Below are 20,073 nucleotides of genomic sequence, written 5' to 3' on the forward strand. Positions count from 1 at the left end.
CTTTTTTATTATCTCATAAACATGCTGCCAGTGCCTTGTATTACACGTTATATTTTTTGCTCATGTCATGCCTGAAGTTTTACTGTCGGAAGTCATTTGGCTATTCTAAACTCAAACCATTTCAAAGTTACAAGTAGGTTACTTTTCTTTGTATATACTTTGTAGCGTACTGACAGATCATTAAAATCTCAGGGGACAGTGTGCTTCCTTGATTTAGTATTGCAGAACCTCTTCTAAACCAGTCACTTACCTAGTTAAACACGCACACATCGTAGAGCAGCTGATCATATAACATACACGGTTGTGAGAACAGCATTCTCTCCCTGCCAGATTCAGAACTTGGAAGCTGGAAAACAATTGCATAGCAGTGAAACACTTAAGGAGTAGTGGTGCCAGCAGTTCACTCTCATTAATACAAACAGCTTGCTTTAGTTTCTCCAACACTTTTCTTCAGACACCCTTCCCTTAGGAGGTTTCAGATCAGCAGCTCCTACTCAAGGGAAACAGCACCTACTTTCTGCAACTGTAGTCTCAAGATCTGATTCGTGACACCCAGAACTGTTTCCATTTCTGTTCTAAGTATGGGAAGTAATCTCGTAGTGTGGTAAGAAAATACTTTTCAAGTCTGTAGAAAAAAAAAGTTGATTAGTAATGCTACTGATGTGATTTTGGTTTTGAATGTCTGCAGCCTAACGAAGAGGTAAACTAGAATGTGAACTTTTGAAGTCACCCTTTTCTCGGGGGTTTTAGATAATTTTACCAAAAAAAAAATGTGAATATACTCTTGAGTTTCATTTCCCTTGTTATAAAAAAGTCAGTTGAGAGACAACCAAAAAAAAAAAAAAAAAAAGTGGATTGTCTTGTATTTTGAACCATAGCCTTTAAAACTAGTTATTCTAAAGGACATAACTACACCTCCTTGTCGTGAAGTCTTAGGTCTTGTGCTACCATTTTAGCTGTGATATTTTTCTCAGGTGTTGTCATCATTTCAGACAATGAGCACTTGAATTTACTTCGATAGAGGTGAACTGGTGCTGCGTTTAATGACTTTAGCTGAAGAAGGCTCATGGAGATGATGCTTTGGAGGCAGGCATAACTAGATTTAAAACCCCCGCTCCACCATTTACTGGTCTTATGATATTGAACAAGTCACTTTGACCTCTCTGGCCTCAGTTTCCTCATCAGCAGAATGGAATTTGTTATAAGGATTAGAGATAATGTTTGCAAACTCCAAGCAGTTCCTGGCATATGATCATATTAGGGACTCAATACATGGTAGGATATGGAGCATGTTGGAGTAAAACTACAGATCATTTTGTCTTATGACAAGATTTAGAAGTCTGGCACTGTGATCTGCATTTTTTTGTTTGTGCAGATTTGGGATGAAAAAATTGCAAATATTTGACTTGGAGCATACCTAAGTCTTGCAGGTGCAATGTGCTTATTGGAACTTTGATTTATTGCTCTATGGCTGGCTGAACTTGGTGGGGACAGTAAAATCTAGCTCCACATTCTACAGTGCTACCCATAGGCTGTGCTTGTTTTAAGCCTATTCAGAGCTTATGTAGTGAAAGGGGTATTTTAGGACATTAACGTATCTCAATGGGTTCTGTGTCCAGAGTCGAATCACGTGCAAAGCCTTGTATAAATTTTCATGATTAACGCAAGCCATAAAGTGCTTTGTAGAATCAGTGGCAATATCAGTTGCTTATTTTAGTTATCTGTTTGTTTATATAGTAGTTATGTTTGATTTTTAAAAATACTTATGAACATTTTATCTAATACAATTTCAATTGCTCTTCTGAGATTTTGATTATAAACTGCTATTGGGGCTATAGATTTGAGCGCTTTATGAATTTTTACTTTGGCAAGGGAAGGAAAGAAAAATAGGGTCCCTTTACCTGTCAGATTTTATGAACTCTGCTTTAGGCCTGTAGATTATATATGTAGTTTCTTCTCTTGTTTTTTAGCCAGAAAGGCAGCTTTATAGTAAAGGTGACATTATCTTTTTTGTTGTTGTTGTTGCCCGGGCTGGAGTGCAGTGGCGTGATCTCAGCTCACTGCAACCTCCTTCTCCTGGGTTCAAGCAATTCTCCTGCCTCAGCCTCCCAAGTAGCTGGGATTGCAGGCATGCACCATCATGCCCGGCTAATTTTTTTGTATTTTTAGTAGAGACGGGGTTTCACCATATTGGTCAGGCTGGTCTTGAACTCCTGACCTTGTGATCCGCCCACCTCAGCCTCCCAAAGTACTGGGATTATAGGCATGAGCCACTGTGCCCAGCCTCTTTTTTTTTTTTTTTTAAACATAGTTCGAGTGATTGACTACCTTGAAAAGTAAATGCAATTAGGGCCATGTATACGGTTTTATTCCATGCATACAGCTTTTAAAATAGGATTTCTTAGGTTACTATAGAATTAAATTATTCTGTAATTTGTTGCAGGATAGCATTGTGATAAGTCTGTGAGCCCACAAGAGTTACCTAGAGACTTTTCAGATAAGGTAGACACATCAGTAATACAGTAGGATTTACCTCAGGAGAATCTGCTAATCCTTATTTTCTTTTATTATTGAGCCACCTACAGGCTTGCTGATCAGTGGACTCAGTCACTAGTATTGGATTGCTGATAAAGAGGGATTGACATATGGTGGTCTTTGACTCACCTTAGATTTTGCAGTATAATTTATAAAACTTAATTTGGCCAGAATGTATAACAACAGCCCTAATGCTGTGTGAGCGCAGAATGACTAAACAAACAAAATTTAGGTGATTGATTTACTATCATACATTTTGCTAAGTAAACTTTTTCTTTGTGGGGAGGGTTTTTTTTTTTGTTTGTTTTACTTTGTTTTTTGTTTTTGTTTTTGTTTTTTTGGAGACAGAGTCTTGTTCTGTCCCCCAGCCTGAAGTGCGGTAGTGTGATCTCGGCTCATTGTAGCCTCCGCCTCCCGGGTTCAAGCGATTCTCATGCCTCAGCCTCCCCCAAGTAGCTGGGATTATAGGCGTCTGCCACCACACCTGGCTAATTTTTGTATTTTTAGTAGAGATGGGGTTTCACCATGTTGACCAGGCTGGTCTCAAACTCCTGACCTCAGGTGATCTGCCTGCCTTGGCCTCCCAAAGTACTGAGATTACAGGCATGAGCCACTGCCCCCGGCCTGTGTTTTGTTTTTGTTTTTAACTGTTAATTTTCCCTGGTTTACAAGTCAAATTGCCTAGCAGATGGCTGGTTTCTTCTGTTAGTTCCTTGATAAACCACTGAGTGTGTGGCGAGATGGGATTTTGGGGAGAGAATAAAAATGGAAAAGAATGGCTACACAGCCTGGTTTCTTGGTCTTTACTGTGCATGTGGCGTCAGAGTTATGACTCTTAGCTGGGTTAAATAAAGATACACAGTGTTGGATTATTCGTTTTGTCTTTTAATGCTAGTGCAGAATATAGTCTTTAATACATTTATACTTTTCAGCTTTGGAATTTTGATTCCGTTTTTTGGGACTCAAGGGAACCTAACTTCTTACAGAAAAGTAGGGAAATCATAGATGTACAGTTTGATGAATTTTCTCTGTATAATCAGTACCAAGAACAAGGAATTAGGATTAATGTCCCAGTAGCCTCTCATGTCCTTTCCCAATTACTTCTCTCCCAAAGGTTTTCACCATCCTGAGTTCTGCAATCATAGAGTAGTTTTGCCTGTTTTATTGAACTTTATATAGGTGAAATACATATAAACTTGTTTGTGTCTGGCTTCTTTAGCTTAAAATTATATTTATGAGATTTGTCCATATTGTTGTATGTAACAATAATAATTTGTCCTCATATAAACCATAATTATATACATTGTATGTATATATTATAATTTATTTGTCCATTCCATCATTGACGGAAATTTGGGTTGTTTTTGGTTTTTGGCTATCATGAATAATGCTACTATAGTCTATATATATTCTTTTATACTTAAAATTTTGATATACGTGAATGTATACCTATCAATTTTTTAAAAATTTAAAATATACCCCCCAACTGATCCATAGGAAGATTGTAATATCCTATTTTTTTTCTTTTTTTTTTTTCGAGGCAGAGTCTCAGTCTGTTGCCCAGGATGGAGTGCAGTGGCGGAATCTCAGCTCACTACAACCTCCGCCTCCTGGGTGCAGACAATTCTCCTGCCTCAGTCTCCCGAGTAGCTGGGATTACAGGCGCCTACCACTGTGCCTGGCTAATTTTTGTATTTTTTAGTAGAGACGGGATTTCGCCATGTTAGCCAGGCTGGTCTTGAACTCCTGTCCGTATGATCCACCCGCCTCGGCCTCCCAACGTGCTGAGATTACAGGTGTGAGCCACTGCGACCGGCCTGTAATATCATATTTTAAACGAAATAACAAAGTATTTAGTGGGGGAAAATAATTTCAAACCATTTTTTAGTACATTCTCAAAGACCTAGCTTGGATTTTCACAATATTAAGAGAATTCCCAAGTCACCCTAAGAGCAAAACCTGTAAACTTTTATCCTTAAATAAAGAGGGGCTAAAATGATGGAAAATGTCTTTAAAATGATTATAACACTTGAGGGATTTGTTTTGTAGATAGTTTTTTTTGTTTTAGTTGGAGTCTCGCTCTGTTGCCCAGGCTTCAGTACAGTGGTGTGATCTCGGCTCACTGCAACCTCCGCCACCTGGGTTCAAGCAATTCTCCTGCCTTAGCCTCCCAAGTAGCTGGGATTACAGGTGCCCGCCACCATGCCCGGCTAATTTTTGTATTTTTAGTAGAGACAGGGTTTCACCATGTTGGCCAGACTGGTCTCGAACTCCTGACCTCATGATCTGCCCACCCCGGCCTCCCAGAGTGCTGGGATTACAGGCATGAACCACTGCGCCCAGTCACTACTAATTATTTTTATTTTTTAATTTTTTTTTTTATTTGAGACAGGGTCTCACTCTGTCACCCAGGCTGGAGTGCAGTGGTGCCATCTTGGCTCACTGCAGCTTTCACCTCCCAGACTCAAGAGATCATCTCACCTCAGCCTCCTGAGTAGCTGGGACTACAGGTGTGCACCACCATGCCTGGCTTCTTTTTGTATTTTTTCCCTCACTATGTTGCCTAGGCTGATCTCAAACTCCTGCTGGGCTCAAGTGATTCTCTCGCCTCGGCCTCCCAAAGAGCTGGGAATACAGGCGTGAGCCACCATGCCCAGATAAATTTTTTCTTTTACTGTCTCATTTTATAACATTGAAATCACAATCCCTCCTGAATTAATTATTAAAAGTTTTTTATTTAATGTAACTTTTATAAGTAACATGTATTTAAACTTTTTAGAACCAGAAGTTCTAAACAAAATAGCAACATGAATAACTTACTTAAAATAGTTCATCTTGTTTTGAATATTTTGGAATTTGGAAGACCTGTCAATCAATTGGTTGATGAAATTGTATGTAATTGTATGTAGCCATGCTCTTTAATACTGCCGATGTGGCCAGGTGCAGTGGCTCATGCCTGTAATCCCAGCACTTTGGGAGGCTGAGGTGGGCAGATCACTTGAGGTCAGGAGTTCGAGACCAGCCTGGCCAACATGGAGAAACCCCGTCTCTACTAAAATTACAAAAATTAGCCGGGTGTGGTGGTGCATGCATGTAATTCCAGCTACTTGGGAGGCTGAGGCATGAGAATCGCTTGAACCTGGGAGGTGAGGTTGCAGTGAGCCGAGATTGCACCACTGCACTCCAGTCTGGGTGACAGTTGAGACTCCATCTCAAAAAAAAAAAAAAAAAAAAAAGAAATAAGCTAGGTAACTTTCAGAATAGTAATGATGTTTTATATATGAAGATTTTAGAATAAGTTTTAGTGGACAGGTCTTTTTTTTTTTTTTGAAATGGAGTCTTGCTTCCATGCCCAGGCTGAGGTGCAGTGTTGTGATCTCGGCTCACTGCAACCTCCGCCTACCAGGTTCAAGTGATTCTCCTGCCTTGGCCTCCCGAGTAGCTGGGACTACAGGTGTGAATCTTTTTTAAAATAAGTTATTTATAGTCTGCTGGTGGCTAAAGCCAAATTATCTTGGAATATAGCTTTTATCTGAAAGGTTATTCACAAAGAGAAAAAGCCTTTTTGTATATTACACAGCAGAGACTTAGCAGTATAATTTTCTTAAAAGTAAATACATTTTTACCTTTTTCCCTCTTTTTCTCTTTTATAATTTTTACTTTTGTGATCTTAATGTGTGTCTTACCCTGCTCTAATAGAATATAATTTGGTTCTTTGAGATATATTTAAAGCTTGTATAATATAAGAAACTATTGCTAAGTGAGAAAATGTTTAAATTAAAATTTGGAAATGATATGCATAGTAAAAATTATCAAATTCCATATGGCTAATTTCTTCTTGTTGGATTATGGTAAAGAAATAAACACTTCTGCATGTATTATAATTTGTCAGATATTATGGTTAATATCCAAAAGGTGGGCCGGGCGCGGTGGCTCAAGCCTGTAATCCCAGCACTTTGGGAGGCCGAGGTGAGTGGATCACGAGGTCAGGAGATCGAGACCATCCTGGCTAACACAGTGAAACCCCGTCTCTACTAAAAAATACAAAAAATTAGCCGGGCGTGTTGGCGGGCGCCTGTGGTCCCAGCTACTCGGGAGGCTGAGGCAGGAGAATGGCGTGAACCCAGGAGGTGGAGGTTGTGGTGAGCCGAGATTGCGCCACTGCACTCCAGCCTGGGGGACAGAGAAAGACTCCGTCTCAAAAAAAAAAAAAAAAAAAAAAAAAAAATCCAAAAGGTAGTTTGTTCTGCCTTCCAATCTCTCCTCAATCCTTTCATCACCCCATATGGAAAGTTAGATTTTTTTTTTTAGATATTTTTTATTTCTTGAAAGATGATTTATGTTTGTAAGGCCAGGTGGTGCACTGTGTGCTAAATACATGTCCACAGAAGCCAACTCTTGCAGGGCTGGACTGTTCTAAATCTAGAACTGTTTGTTTATTTAATTCCCTCTAGCAGTATTTCTCAAACTTTTTGACTATGATCCACAGTAAGAAGCAGTGCATGTGTGCCCACACATATTCACATTCATACCTACACCCACAACTGAAACAAAAACTTTGAGACAGTACTTACTCTTACTTTGAGGCAATCTGTTAGAATTTTTATTCTGTTTTATTTCATTTAGAAAAATTGGGTTGGTACGGGCACTTTGAAAAAAACACTGCACTATACAGTGCTTAACAAAATATATTTTCCCAGGAGGTGGAGGTTGTAGTAAGCCAAAATCACGTCACTGCACTCTAGCCCAGGTGACAGAGCGAGACTCTGTCTCAAAAAAAAAAAAAAATTAATTTAAAGAATTTGGCTGGGTACAGTGTCTCACACCTGTAATCCCATCACTTCGGGAAGCTGAGGTGGAAGGATCACTTGAGTATAGGAGTTTGAGACCAGCCCAGGCAACATAGTCAGACCCATCTCTACAAAAAATCAAAAAATTAGCCAGGTGTGGTGTAGTCCCAGCTACTCAGGAGGCTGAGATGGGAGGATCACCTGAGCCCAGGACGTGGAGGCTGCAGTGAGCCAGAATCATGCCACTGCATGCCAGTCTGGTGACAGGGTGAGACCCTGCCCCCCCCAAAAAAAGAATTTGAAATTTATAGGTATTTCTGGCTTTTAGAAACCAGAGACTGAGTAAATAATTTATTTTTTAAATTAATATACAGTAAAATTGACATTTTGATATTCATACAGTTCTGTGAATATCAATTTGTGTAACCATCACCACCACAGCCAGGACACGGAACAGTTCCATCACTCCAGATAACTCCCTCCCACTGTCCCATTGCACTTATACCCTCCCGTCACCCTGGGCAACTATCGATCTGTTGTCACTGTAGTTTCATCTTTTGCAGAATGTGACATGGACTCATATAGTATGTAACCTTTAGAGACTGGCTTCTTTTACTCATAGTAATGCCGCTGAGATTTTTCCAAGTATTTGGGTTTATCAACAGTTTGTTCCTTTTTATTGCCAGGTAATATTCCTTTGTATGGATATACCACAGATTACTTACATCCTTAACCATTTGAGGGACATTTGGCTTCCAGTTTCGGGTGATTATGAACAGAGCCACTGTAAACGTTCATGGCAGGTTTTGGGGTAAATATAAGTTTCATTTCTTGTGGGTAAATACCTAGGAGGGGGATTGCTAGGTCATATAGTATGTATCTTTAACTTACAAGAAATTACCAAACTGTTTCTGCATCCCTACTGGAAAGACATGAAAAATTCTACTTGTTCCACATTTTTGTCAGCAGCTGATACTGTTAGTATTTTTATGTAGGAATACTTCATTTTGAGCCTTATGAGAAAAATCTGGGTACTAGGCTCAGCTCTGCCATCAGCTAGCTGCTGACTTTAGAGGAGCCATTTAACTTTTCTGAACCTCTTGTTTCCTCATCTCTCATATAATAGGTTTATCTTGGATACATTATAAGTTCTTTCAGCTCCCAAATTCATTGATTTGGAAAGGTTAGTCCTTGGCAAGAAGACAAGAGATTTGTTTGCTTGTGGAAAAAAAAAAAAAAATCTATTGACTGATCTTCTCAACTAAAGTACAAACACTATTAGTCGTATATATATTTACAAATGGAATTTATATGAAATAACTTGATATTTTAAGTTACAGTTTGTCCATTGGAGTTAAACAGTATTGTGATGGTGTATGTTGTATGTGTAAGCTAAAATTATATAGCTAATATTGCAGTTAACATTGACAACCTGTGAACTTAGGGTCTTTTGGCTGATGGCTATCTTTTTGTTTGTTTTTTTGTTTTTGAGACAGTCTTGTGCTGTCACCCAGGCTGGAGTGGTGTGATCCTAACTCACTGCAGCCTTGAACTCCTGGGCTCAAGTGATCCTCCTGCCCCAGCCCCCTGAGTAGCTGGGCTTACAGACATGTGGCATGGCACCTGGCTAATTTTTGTACTTTTTCCTGTATAGGTGGGCTCTCACTATGTTGCCCAGGCTGGCCTCAAAATTCCTGAGCTCAAGCAGTCCTCCCACCTCAGCCTCCCAAAGTGCTGGGATTACAGGCATGAGTCACTACATCAGACTACATGCTTATTTTAAAAGTAAGGATTCTAGAAAAATATGAAGAAAAAAAAGTATGGCCTTTTCTGCCTTTACTTCTATCCTGAGACATCTCCCAATATGAGTGCGCATATATATATGTATGTCCGTGGTTTTGAGTAGTGAAATTGCATGACACCATCCTCACATGTTCTTTAATCTTTTTTATATGGTCATATTTCTATGTCAGTTATTATAAATCTGCATCATAATTCAGATGGCTATACAGTATGCCTGTGTCTGTATGTACCATTATTTATGTTATAATAAATAATGCTATAATGAATGTTCTTGTATACGCTTTTTTTGTACTTACCATCTTCTGGTGGTGAATTCTTCAATGGCTACATCCAAAAATATGCACGTTTCACAGTTAGGAAAATAGTGTGAATTCCCATAGTGTTATGATCTGTAATCAGCTATGCCAGTTAATATCAGAAGTCAGTCAGGTTTTCTTGGCATTAGCCAGTTTGGGATTTGTGCCATAAAGCATACTTACACGTGTTTGTACGTGGATTCTGGTGAGAAAACCAAGTTAATTTGCCAATTGGTAGTCTTTACCAAGAATCCTGATAATGTCTTAAAACATCAAAGTTTAAAATATATATAAATATTTATATAAAAATGTGTGTGTGTATATATATATGTGTATATATATACTTTATATACACATATATACGTATATATATATACATATATATGTATATACACACACACACACATATATATATATATATATATATATATATATATAGACAGAGTCTTGCTCTGTCACCCGGACTGGAATGCAGTGGTGTGATCTTGGCTCACTGCAACCTCCGCCTCTCGGGTTCAAGCAATTCTCCTGCCCCAGCCTCCTGAGTAGCTGGGATTATAGGCGCCTGCCAACATGCCTGGCTAATTTTTGTATTTTTAGTAGAGACAGGGTTTCGCCATGTTGACCAGGCTGGTCTTGAACTCCTGACCTCAGGTGATCCGCCTGCCTTGGCCTCCCAAAGTGCTGGGATTACAGCTGTGAGCTACTGCATCCAGTCATTTTTTAAAAGTCTCACTTTTGAGAAAAGTAAGGTGATAAAGCAGCCTGCCTTTTTAAATCAAAGAAAATCTGTTAATTGAAGTGATTATAACTCAGTTTATGCTATTGCAATAAGTTCTCTTTACAATTTTTTTTTTTTTTTTGAGGCAGAGTCTCTCATCTCTGTCACCTGAGCTGGAGTGCAGTGGTGCGATCTCGGCTCACTGCCACCTCTGCCTCCCGGGTTCAAGCAATTGTCCTGCCCCAGCCTCCTGAGTAGCTGGCATTACAGGCATGTGTCACCACACCTGGGTAATTTTTGTATTTTTAGTAGAGACAGGGTTTTGCCATGTTGGCCAGGCTGGTCTCGAACTCCTGATCTCAGGTGATCTGCCCGCCTTGGCCTCCCAAAGTGCTGGGATTACAGGCATGAGCCACCTGCCCGGCTTACAAATTTTTTTTTTTTTTTTTGGAATAATCTTAAATTTACAGAAAAGTTACAAGTAGAGTGCAACTCTGTACCCATAAACTCGTCATGGTTTCTTTTGTTAAAGTCATAACCATAGTGTGTTTCTCAAAATTAAGGAACTGACATTGGTATATTACTATTAACTACACTTCATATTTAATTCAGATTTCATTAGCTTTTCAACTAATATCCTTTTTCTATTTGAAAACATTAAGCTTTTAAACTCTGTTCTGAAGCCTGAATATCTGTTCATGGATTCGCTTTGGTTATAACATAGATTGTACATATATATGTACTATATATAATGTAGCTGGATCTCTGTATTTGTTTAAACAAATGTAAGTTATCTTTGACATTAGTATCTTTAAGAGTTATCTTTTGACATTCACAGATAGTTCTGCCCAAGGCCATTTTAAGGTAGGGCAGAATTTTCCCCACCCTTCTTGTATTCCATGCAGAAACGTGATTTATCACTTCTGTGAGTATATTTCTTGCACAATAGTATCCTTTTCAGTATAGTTATAATCCCCTAAGTCCATTAGTGTATGGAAAATAGCCAACTTTTGTTTATTAGGAAATTAACTGTTAACTGAGAGTAGTAGTCAAGAGTCTTCTCTGCAGGATGGTTTCATGTCTTGCTCTGAGAAAATTTAAGTATTTAGTGATTCTTGAAGGAGAAAAAGCTACTGATCTTGAGGCAGAATACCATTGTAGATAAGGTAGTACTTGGGTATCTTTCACTCCACACTTAATAATGCAAAGAATCCCTGCTGTGGCAAACCATGGCATCCAAACTCACTGCATTACATTTGTTTTTTGTTTTTTTTTCTGTTTTGAGATGGAATTTTGCACTGTTTCCCTGGTTGGAGTGCAATGGTGTGATCTCGACTCACTGCAACCTCTGCCTCCTGGATTCAAGCAATTCTGCTGTCTCAGTCTCCCAAATAGCTGGCCTGGCAAATTTTTGTATTTTTAGTAGAGACGAAGTTTCACCATATTGGCCAGGGTGGTCTTGAACTCCTGACCTCAGGTGATCCACCTGCCTCAGCCTCCCAAAGTACTGGGTTTACAGGCGTGAGCCACCACACCTGGCCACTGCATTAAATTGAGTAATTCCTTGAAACAGTTTAGTTTATGGCAGAGGAGGAAGGAATTGGCAATATGAAGTACATATGGGTTTTTAAAAAATCACTTTTTCTCCCAGCTTAAATGGAACTCTTTAAGTATTCCTTCCATTAGCAAATCACTTTTTTAATTCTTTTTTTGTTTTGTTTTTCATTCAGCAGTTTCATTCAGAAGCATACCACTTTTTAGAAAAAGAAAAAAATCCTCTTAAGCATTCTAGGAAACAAAAATGCATAGAGATAACTTGGCAGTTCCATAACAAAAAACACACTAGGATAAGTGCAGTGTGCATATCTGTAATCCCAGAACTTTGGGAGGCCGTGGCAGGAGGCAGGAGGATTGCTACACTCACTACACTTCCCTACCTGTCCCCTCTCATTTTAAAGCAACTCCAGACATCATATCATATTATTTATAAAAACTTCCTGAGCATCATTAAGTATTCAGTCAGTGTGTCTATGTCCCAGTTGACTCATAATTGTTTTTTCAGTTTGTTTGAATTAGTGTCCCAAGAAGTGATTGGGTAGGTTTGTTTTCTTTCTCTCCCCTCCCCCATTTGCCTCTCCATTCCTCTCCTTGCGGGGGTTTTTTTTTTTTTTTTTTTTTTTTTTTGAGGCAAGGTCTTGCTCTGTCACCCAGCCTGAGGCTCAGTCTTGGCTCACTGTAACCTCAATCTCCCGGGCTCAAGTAATCCTCTCACTTCCGCCTCCCAAGTAGCTGGGAGGCACACACACACACCACCGTATCCAGCTAAATTTTTTTTGTAGAGATGGGGAGGGGTCTCACTATGTTGCCCAGGCTGGTCTTGAACTCTTGATCTCAAGAGGTTCTCTCACCTCGGCCTCCCAAAGTGCTGGGGTTAGACATAAGCCACCATGCGCAGCCTCCTTGCAGTTTTTTGTTGAGGAATCCAAGTCATTTGTTGTATAGTTTTCCATAGTCTGAATTTTGCTAATTATATCCACATGGGGTCATTTGATATGTTCCTCAATCCCTTTTATTTCCTGTAAATTGGTGTTTAGATCTATAGGCTTGATAAGATTAAGATTCGATAGGGTGCAGTGGCTCACACCTGTAATCCTAGCACTTTGGGAGGCCGAGGTGGGTGGATTGTTTGAGCCCAGGAGTTTGAGAACAGCCTGGGCAACATAGTGAGATCCCCATCACTACAAAAAAATACAAAAATCAGCTGGGTGTGGTGGCACACACCTCTAGTCCCAGCTATTTGGGAAGGTGAGGTGGCAGGAGTGATTGAGCCTAGGAGGTTGAGGCTCTAGTGAGCTGTGATCATGCCACTGCATTTCCAGCCTCAGTGACAGAGTGACTGTGTCTCAAAAAAACAAAAAAACAAAAAAACCGAGATTCAATTTTTCTTGCAGGCATGGGGCAAGATTACTTAATAGGTAGTGGTGTATAATTCTAGGAGATATAAAAGCTGGTTGCTTCTTTTTGGGTATTGTTATGAGTCATTGATGATCTTTTTGCCTACATCCATTCATTAGGGGTTGCAAAATTTTATATATATTTAAAGACAGAGTCTTGCTCTGTCACCCAGGCTGGAGCGCAGTGGCATGATCACGGCTCACTGCAGCCTTTACCTCCCAGGCTCCAGCGGTCCTCCCACCTCAGCTCCAGAGTAGCTGGGACCACAGGCGCGTGCCACCATGCCCAGCTAGTTTTTGTATTTTTGGCAGAGACCAGGTTTCACCATGTTGCCCAGGCTGTTCTCAAACTCCTGAGTTCAAGCAATCCACACATCTTGGCCTTCCAAAGTGTTGGGATTACAGGCATGAGCTACCATGCCTGGCGGCAAAATAATGTTTAATTCTATAATTTGTTTTTCAGTTATTAGCCGGAATACTTACATAAAATTTCCCCTCAACTGTTTAGTTTCCTTAGGGTACAGATCTGATAGGAATGATTTTTGCCCTTCATTTATCTGTTTTCAAAAGAATGAGCTGGCTGTCTTAGCATCTTCTAAAGGTGACCAGTGGATTTAAGCATATTAGGTGTGTTTCAATCCATGACTCTTACTAATCCTTTGATACTCAGTTGTCCTATCTTTGCCAGATAGGCATTTATCAGACTGGTTCCTCATTCTTTTTGACACATTCCTGATAGTTTTTGATAGCTTCCTTTCTTTCCCTTACGACAAGATATTCCAAACTCATACATTTCCTGCCCTGTTTCCTTTTAGTGGGAAATGTCTAGAAACCATAATATGTTCTCAGTACTAAGATAGGCACAAGCTGGAATGCTAAAGTAGTATTTTAAAAAGAGCAACCTGCCCACAAGGGACTTGGTCTTTGACATTTTGATTTTTTTAATTCATTTTATTTACTTTGTATACATTTTGATGTGATAAAATCAGAGTTGATTTCCTCTTTTTAAACTAAAACAAATATTTGCTTTTATTATATAACATGTACATATCAAAATGAGAAGAATGTCTAAAATAAGTTTGAAGCTAAAGATTAAAATCTTAATATACATTTTACAAACATGTGGCCCTATAGGAATAGTAGTTTGTTTGTTTGTTTGAGACGGAGTTTCACTCTTGTCCCCAGGCTGGAGTACAGTGGTATGATCTCAGCTCAGTGCAACCTCTGCCTCCCAGGTTCACGCGATTCTTCTGCCTCAGTCTCCCAAGTAGCTGGGATTACAGGTGCGCACCACCATGCCTAGCTAATTTTTGTGTTTTTAGTAGAGACAGGGTTTTGCCATGTTGGCCAGGTTGGTCTCGAGCTCCTGACCTCAGGAGATCTGCCCGCCTCGGCCTCCCAAAGTGCTGGGATTACAGGCGTTAGCCACTGAGCCCGGCCTGTTTGTTTTTTTATAAATAAAGTAACCATGTAACTTGTCCAGACTTGGAGACCTGTGAAGGGGCATCATTAGCACTATTCTAGGAGAAAACAGTGATAAACTAGGACTTTTCCCAGTAAACTAGGACAAATGCTCACAATCTTTTTATAAACTAATTGTGAGACTGTAAGCCTCCTGAGACCAGGAATCCTATGTGTTGTACTACACTTGTAGTTGTGGCTGTGGCACTTCGCACATAGTAGGTGCTCAATAAATATTTTGTGAATTTAATAAAAGTCTGATATTTTGAGGCTTGATGTTGATTTTAAGTGTTTCTTATGCTTGTGCTTTTTTCAACATCCTTTTTTAACACTTGGCATCTAAATGATCTTAGGCATTGAATCTGAATGGGTTTGATTACTTCATTTCTTTTTAAAGTTTAGGATTAGTTGTTTTGTTTATTGAAGAAATAACGCGGCCAGGCGCGGTGGCTCACGCCTGTAATCCCAGCACTTTGGGAGGCCGAGGTGAGTGGATCACTTTAGATCAGGATTTCGCGACTAGCTGGCCAACATGGTGAAACCCTGTTTCTACTAAAAATACAAAAATTAGCTGGGCCTAGTGGAACACGCCTATAATCCCAGCTACTTGGGAGGCTGAGGCAGGGGAATTGCTTGAACCCGGGAGGAGGAGGTTGCAGTGAGCCGAGATTGCACCACTGCCTTCCAGCCTGGGTGACAGAGCAACACTCTGTCTCAAAAAAAAAAAAAAGAAAAATCTAGATAACTTCCTTACCACCACCCCTCACTGCCCCTTCCAAAAAGTCGCCAATCATCTGAGTGGATTTTATAAGGGAGAAGAGCGCATAGCAGTTATAAATTTGGCTAATTCTTACTCTCAGGGCCCCTCTGACTCATCTTTTAGCCAATGGGCCTTAGTTTCCTGCATTTATAAAAGAGACATAATTATTTGACAAGAACTTTTTGATTCTTAGATAAATGTGAGATAAATGTGCTTTTTTGAGGGGGGGTTAGGTGGGAGTTGGGGAAGGAGGGAATGCTAACTTGAACAATGTTTCTGTGATCAAAACTATCTTTGGTTGTCCTAGCCACTTTCCTTGAAGATGTTAGCAAAAGTAGTGATAGAAAATTTGCTTTGATGGGCCAGCACGGTGGCTCACACCTGTAATCCAAGCACTTTGGGAGGCTGAGGCGGGCAGATTGCCTGAGCTCAGGAGTTCACGACCAGCCTGGGCAACACAGTGAAACTCCGTCTCCACTGAAATACAAAACATCAGCCAGGCATGGTGGCGTGCGCCTGTAGTCCCAGCTACTTGGGAGGCTGAGGCAGAAGAATTGCTTGAACCTGGGAGGCAGAGGTTGCAGTGAGCCGAGATTGCGCCATTGCACTCCAGCCTGGGCAACAGAGCAAGACTCTGTCTCAAAAAAAAAAAAAAAATTTGCTTTGGTGTGAGCTAATGTGAAAATTCTTTGGTTTTGGTAAGAGAGGTATATTTGAAGAATATTATATATATTAAAAAACACTATTAATTAAAATCTTTTCTTCAACATAAATTAGTGAAGGGGAATAAATTTTCTTGTTTTTTGAGACAGGGTCGCACTCTGTTGCCCAGGCTAGAGTGCAGTGGTGCAATCACAGCTCACTGCAACTTCGAACTCCTGGGGTCCAGTGATCCTCCTGCCTCAGCTTCTCAAGTAGCTAGGACTATAGGCATGCACCACCATAGCTAGCTAATTTTTAAGTTTTTTGTAGACATTGAGTTTCACCATATTGCCCAGGCTGGTCTTGAACTCTGGGCCTCAAGCAATCCTCGCACTTTGGCTTCCCAAAGTTTTGGGATTACAGGCATGAGCCACTGTGCCCAGCTAGGAATTAAACTTAGTTATGTGTACCCAGGGCTCTGGGCAACCTGGTCGGTCACATCCTTGGTTTGGTTATCTTGACCACGCATTGGATTTGGGTTATTTAAAAAAAAAAAAAAATTATTATTTTTTTAAAGGCAACCAAGCAAAAACAAAACGTTTATTAAGGTTTTCGACTGATGACATCTATTTATAGCACATACATTGTGAAGAGCTGTGGTTTCCTTTAGATTAAGAAAGATACTGTATAAAATCATCTCCCCACATAAATGTTTCCACCACCTACTCATTTGTCTGCAAGCCAGGAGTCTGTTCACTTCCTCTTGGGCTCTGTCACTTTGGTGTTCATAGGCTAATTTTTTAGACATTCCAGTGCAGTTAGAATGTAAATGTCTATGGTGTGTAATGTTATTAATGGATTTATCTTATATCCTAAAAGTAACTTATCTGGAGTTTATAGGGAGATAGTGTCTTGAACAGGTTGTTCATTCAGAAATGTAGATGTTTGGGACTTTTGTCTTACTGAAATATGCAGTCATTCATTGTACATTATAGAGAACAGTATTTTGGGAAAAGATAGTTAAGAATTACATGTGGGCCAGATGCGGTGGCCTACGCCTGTAATCCCAGCACTTCGGGAGGCTGAGGCAGGTGGATTTCTTGAGGTCAGGAGCTCGAGACCAACCTGGCCAACATAGTGAAATCCCGTCTCTACTAAAAATACAAAAATTAGCCAGGTGTGGTGGTGTGCACCTGTAATCCCAGCTACTTGGGAGGCTGAGGCAGGAGAATCGCTTGAACCTGGTAGGCAGAGGTTGCAGTGAGCTGAGATTGTGCCATTGCACTCCAGCCTGGGTGACAGAGCGAGACTCCACCAAAAAAAAAAAAAAAAAAAAAAAAATTATATGTGGAAAAAACCTTTGTATATTTGAACATCTTCCATCAGCTTTCCCAGCTCATGTTATTACTGACCAGTTGTTGTGCCAGTGAGCAAATAGCTAAGAATTTTATGTGATACTGAGGGGGGTTTTCTCCTCACAAGCTGATCATTAAATTGTCACATGTTCTATAGTTCAGCCTTGAGTTGAAGTTTTCGTGCAGTCACCAGTAACTGAGGTTTGTCAGTATGATACACGTGTGTGTTCATAAGGACTGTGCTTTTCTTCTTTTAAACTGAAGAGTTAAGATATGTTGTAGCATGAAAATGTATTGATTCCCCCTCCCCCCCTTATCTGTTATCTGGCATTTGATGAAAAAAAGTCTTGCTCGAAAGTTGCAGATGCCTTGAGGGCAACAAACACTATACTCAAAATGAAACTAGGTTACTGTTTCTGCAACATGCAGTGGTTTGTGTCAAAAGCTGTTCTGGTCTTAACTTTGAAATTATCCCCTTTTCTTTGAAGTGGTCATGTTTTAATTTGGAGTGGTTTTACATTTTAGAATTTCCTGAATTTAACATAAAAATTTTTAAATATTTTCTTATGTGGTTCTTGTACAGAAGTTTATAGAAAGCTTATCTCAAGACAACATACTTCTTCAGTAAGACCAAAGCGAAAAAATACTTTAGATTTGAGAAAATTCTTTTTTTTTTTTTTTGAGACGGAGTCTTGCTCTTGTCATCCAGGCTGGAGTGCAGTGGCGCAATCTTGGCTCACTGCAACCTCTGCCTCCCAGGTTAAAGCGATTCTCCTGCCTCAGCCTCCTGAGTAGCTGAGACTACAGGTGCCCGCCACCATGCCCGGCTAATTTTTGTACTTTTAGTAGAGATGGGGTTTTGCCATATTGGTCAGGCTGGTCTCGAACTCCTGATCTCAGGTGATCTACCTGCCTTGGCCTCCCAAAGTGCTGGGATTACAGGCGTGAGCCACCGCACCTGGCCAGATTTGAGAAAGTTTTGAAGACTGAAAGTGTTTTAAGGGGATATTCCAAATGGTTTCTTGTAGTTGTATTATAGATTTTCTTAGCTCTTAAAGTACCTGGGCTTTTGTGGTTTAGTACTTTGAGTTTGTGTTTTAATTATGGAATGATCTTTGTAATATAACCAAGAGAAAATTAGACGCTTTACTATTTTCTATTACTACTTTTTAAAAAGGTATCCTTTTTCTTTTTTTCTTTTTTGAGACCGTCTTGCTGTTGCCCAGGCTAGAGCGTAGTGGTGTGGTCACAGCTCACTGGAGCCTTGACCTCCCTGGCCCAAGCGATCCTTCCTTCTCAGCTTCCTGAGTAGCTGGGACTATTGGCATGCACCACCACACCCGGCTAATTTTTTTTTTTTTTTTTTTTTGTAGAGATGAGGTCGTACTATGTTGCCTAGGCTGGTCTCAAACTCCAAGGCTCAAGTGATCTTTCCACCTCAGCCTCCCAAAGTGCTGGGATTACAGCCATGAGCCACCTTGCCCAGCCATCCATCTTTTTTCTTTTCCTTGTCAGACCATCCATCTTTTTTTCTTTCAGTTGATGTGCTCTGAAATGAGTTAAAGATTTGTCGGCCGGGCGCGGTGGCTCACGCTTGTAATCCCAGCACTTTGGAAGGCCGAGGCAGGCAGATCACGAGGTCAGGAGATCGAGACCACGGTGAAACCCCGTCTCTACTAAAAATACAAAAAAATAGCCGGGCGTGGTGGCGGGCGCCTGTAGTCCCAGCTACTCAGAGAGGCTGAGGCAGGAGAATGGCGTGAACCCGGGAGGCGGAGCTTGCAGTGAGCCGAGATTGCGCCACTGCACTCCAGCCTGGGCGACAGAGCGAGACTCCGTCTCAAAAAAAAAAAAAAAAAAAGATTTATCATAGTTTTTCTTTGACATAGTTTTGTCATAGTTTTTCTTTTCTTTTCTTCTTTTCTTTTCTTTTTGAGACAGAGTCTCGCTCTGTCACCCAGTCTAGAGTGCAGTGGCCTGATCTCGACTCTCAGCTCACTGCAACCTCCACCTCCTGGGTTCAAACAATTCTCCTGCTTCAGCTTCCCGAGTAGCTGGGATTACAGGAGGCTGCCACCATAGCCAGCTAATTTTTTGTATTTTTAGTAGGGTTTCACCATGTTGGTTAGACTGATCTTGAACTCCTGGGTGAAGTGATCCACCCACCTCAGCTTCTCAAAGTGCTGGGATTACAGGTATAAGCCACTGCACCTGGCCATACTTTTTCTTCTGTATATAATTTTGTTGTTGTGGAGACAGGGTCTCACTCTGTGGCCCAGGCCCCGAATGTTCCACTCCACTGCAGCCCCAGCCTCCTGGGCTCAAGCTGTCCTCCTGCCTCAGCTTTCCAAGTAGCTGAGACTATAGGTACACCACCCCACCTGGCTAATTTTTTGTATTTCTTGTAGAGATGGGGTTTTGCCATGTTTCTCAGGCTGAACTCCTGAGCTCAACCTATCTACCCGCCTCAGCTTCCCAAAGTGTTGGGAGTATAGGTGTGAGTCACCATGCCAACCAATTTTTCAAAGCTTAATGAACTAACTTCCTATAATGAATTCCAAAATGTATTTTTCTTTCTTTTCTTTTCTTTTCTTTTCTTTTCTTTTCTTTTCTTTTCTTTTCTTTTCTTTTCTTTTCTTTTCTTTCTTTCTTTCTTTCTTTCTTTCTTTCTTTCTTTCTTTCTTTCTTTCTTTCTTTCTTTCCTTCCTTCCTTCCTTCCTTCCTTCTTTCCTTCCTTTCTTTTTTTTTTTTTTTTC

The 20,073-nt window shown here is 40.3% G+C and overlaps 1 protein-coding gene across 4 annotated transcripts in view; it reads left to right on the forward strand.

Moving 5' to 3' along the window:
* The window catches only part of ZNF652 (zinc finger protein 652), a 76,310-nt gene that overhangs the window by 2,921 nt on the left and 53,316 nt on the right, over positions 1-20,073 (forward strand). The window contains exon 1 of one of the 4 annotated variants that reach the window (XM_058445054.1): positions 7,792-8,136. The exons of the other annotated variants lie outside the window; for them this stretch is intronic. The gene's annotated coding sequence lies outside the window, so the exon portion shown is untranslated. Of the gene's footprint in view, positions 1-7,791; positions 8,137-20,073 lie in introns of those variants that run through there. 4 annotated transcript variants of the gene reach the window in all.

Source organism: Hylobates moloch, unplaced genomic scaffold, assembly GCF_009828535.3.
Source record: "Hylobates moloch isolate HMO894 unplaced genomic scaffold, HMol_V3 SCAFFOLD_10, whole genome shotgun sequence".
Classification (NCBI taxonomy): domain Eukaryota; kingdom Metazoa; phylum Chordata; class Mammalia; order Primates; family Hylobatidae; genus Hylobates; species Hylobates moloch.